General features: G+C 39.3%; 1 pseudogene; it reads right to left on the minus strand.

Moving 5' to 3' along the window:
- The window catches only part of LOC137639445 (uncharacterized), a 168,772-nt pseudogene extending 166,963 nt beyond the window's left edge, over positions 1–1,809 (minus strand).
- Between the last annotated feature and the right edge of the window lie 691 nt (positions 1,810–2,500).

Consider the following 2,500-nt stretch of genomic DNA (forward strand, 5'->3'; position numbering starts at 1 on the left):
AAACCTGGGACTTTTGTGATGAGGCTTCCAGTGTCTTTACTAAAATCAGCCACAGTAAAAAAAAAAAAAAAAAAAAAAAAAAAAAAAAAAAAAAAAAAAAAAAAAGCGGTAATTTTAATCGGAAATTCTCCGTAGAAATATACTGTTCTGAGCGGTATTTCAGTAGAGTACAGGCGACCGTAATTTGTACCCTACTTTGTTATTATCTTTTACAGGTTGGTGACCGTAATGTCACACCTTACGTCAACATTTATTCCAGGATTTTTACTTTTTTTTTTGGGGGGGGGGGTTGGGGGGGGACAGACTTTTAACAGTGTACATCTTGTATTTCCTCTACCCTAGTTTTCCTTATTTCTCTTGACATATCCCATCTATTCCATTGTGTAGTGTCACCTTTTATTAATGGACTTCATTCCATTTGCTCTTTTTATTCTTTTATCCTCTGTCAAGTCTTTATTTTTGTTGTTTACAAACTTTCTATCAACTCTAACTGCGCCATAGCATGTACCATGTTTATATATGGATGTCATTCTAACCATAGAATTAGAAATTCTTACTTTTTATTGCCCATACATGTCATTACTATAGTCCATTTCTTTTAGCGATGCATATTTGCACGACTCGCAGTGGTGCCCTTTTAGCTCGGAAAAGTTCCGGATCGCTGATTGGTTGGACAAGATAATTCTAACCAATCAGCGATCAGGAAACTTTTCCGAGCTAAAAGGGCACCGCCGCGAGTCGGTGCAAATATGCATCGCTAAAAGAAATGGACTATAGTCTGCTATAGACCAAAGTCCTCAGACACGTCCTTCCCCTTGCGTCTGTTTATGATTTTTCTATGCCAGTCCACACTCGCAATCCAACATCTTCTCTTCCTTTCCCTGCTTCTTTCGCAATGTTTGGATATATATATATATATATATATATATATATATATATATATATATATACATATATATATAAAGAGAGAGAGAGAGAGAGAGAGAGAGAGAGAGAGAGAGAGAGAGAGAGAGAGAGAGAGAGAGAGAGAAGTACATATTTACAAATAGTACTCGATATACTAATATTTTTAATATTATTTTTCTTTATAGCAACTCATGAAATTTACCACCTCTAGGTAATATTATCCTATGTAATATTAAATCAAAGACTAAACGATAAGGCTTTTCCTAAAACCTATTCTTCTCTTACCCCAATTTTCCCTTTTTTGACTTCTGTACCACAGCAATGCGATCAATGGTCACACAAAGATAGATTCAATGTTATTCTCTGCCCGTCAGTCGACGCCCCTGCATTATGCAACAGCCAATAACAAGTGAATGGTGTTATTGTGTCCACAGCTCCGAAAGCATGAATCACAAATGAATAGCTTACTGGACATAACAATGAACTGCTCATTCTAGGAACCTGTCTCCTTTTTTTTTTTTATCTGCTTCGTCTTTTATAACATTTCCTCCCGCGCAGATGATCCAATCGCGTTTGGAGAGCTGGTAATGTTAGTAGAAGTTCGGTAACGTCCTTGACATGTGAAAGCTAGACTGGGGTTCGAGTCCACTCAAACTCGTTTGTTTCTTTTGTCGCTGTAACCTTACCATCCTTATAGGACAGGTAGTAGCTGCTTCTTCTTTTATAACATTTCCTCCGCGCAGATGATCCAATCGCGTTGGAGAGGCTGAAGATGCGGTAACGTCCCTGACATGTGAAAGCCAGACTGGGGTTCGAGTCCCGCTCAGACTCGTTTGTTTCTTTTGTCGCTGTAACCTTACCATTCTTATAGGGAGTAGGTTGGCCAGGGCACCAGCCACCCATCGCGTTGGAGAGCTTGGTAATGTAAGTAGAAGGTTCGGTAACGTCCCTGACATGTGAAAGCCAGACTGGGGTTCGAGCCCCGCTCAACTCGTTTGTTTCTTTTCTCGCTGTAACCTTACCATCCTTAGAGGGAGTAGGTTGTCCAGCCACCCGTTGGGATACTATCACTAGAGAGTTATGGCGTCTTTTGACTGGCCAAACAGTACTATATTGGATCCTTCTCTCTGGTTACGGTTACTGTTACTGAAGAGTCTGGCATACTCTTTACATATTCTCCTCTGTCCACATACACCTGACAACACTGAGATTACTAAACAATTCTTTTTCATCCAAGGGTTAACTACTGCACTGTAATTGTTCAGTGGCCACTTTCCCCTTTCTAAGGTTAGAAGAGACTCTTTTAGCTATGGTAAGGCAACTCTTCTAGGAGAAGGACACTCCATAATCAAACCATTGTTCTCTAGTCTTGGGTAGTGGCATAGCCTCTGTACCATAGTCTACCACTGTCTTGGGTTAGAGTTCTCTTGCTTGTGGGTACACTCGTGCACACTATTGTCTTATTTCTCTTCCTTATGTTATGTTAAAGTGTTTTATAGTTTATATAGGAGATATTTTGTTTAATGTTACTGTTCTTAAAATATTTTCTTTTCCTTGTTTCTTTTCCTTACTGGGCTATTTTCCCTGTTGGAGT

This window comes from Palaemon carinicauda, chromosome 4 (assembly GCF_036898095.1).
Source record: "Palaemon carinicauda isolate YSFRI2023 chromosome 4, ASM3689809v2, whole genome shotgun sequence".
NCBI classification, from domain to species: Eukaryota; Metazoa; Arthropoda; class Malacostraca; order Decapoda; family Palaemonidae; genus Palaemon; species Palaemon carinicauda.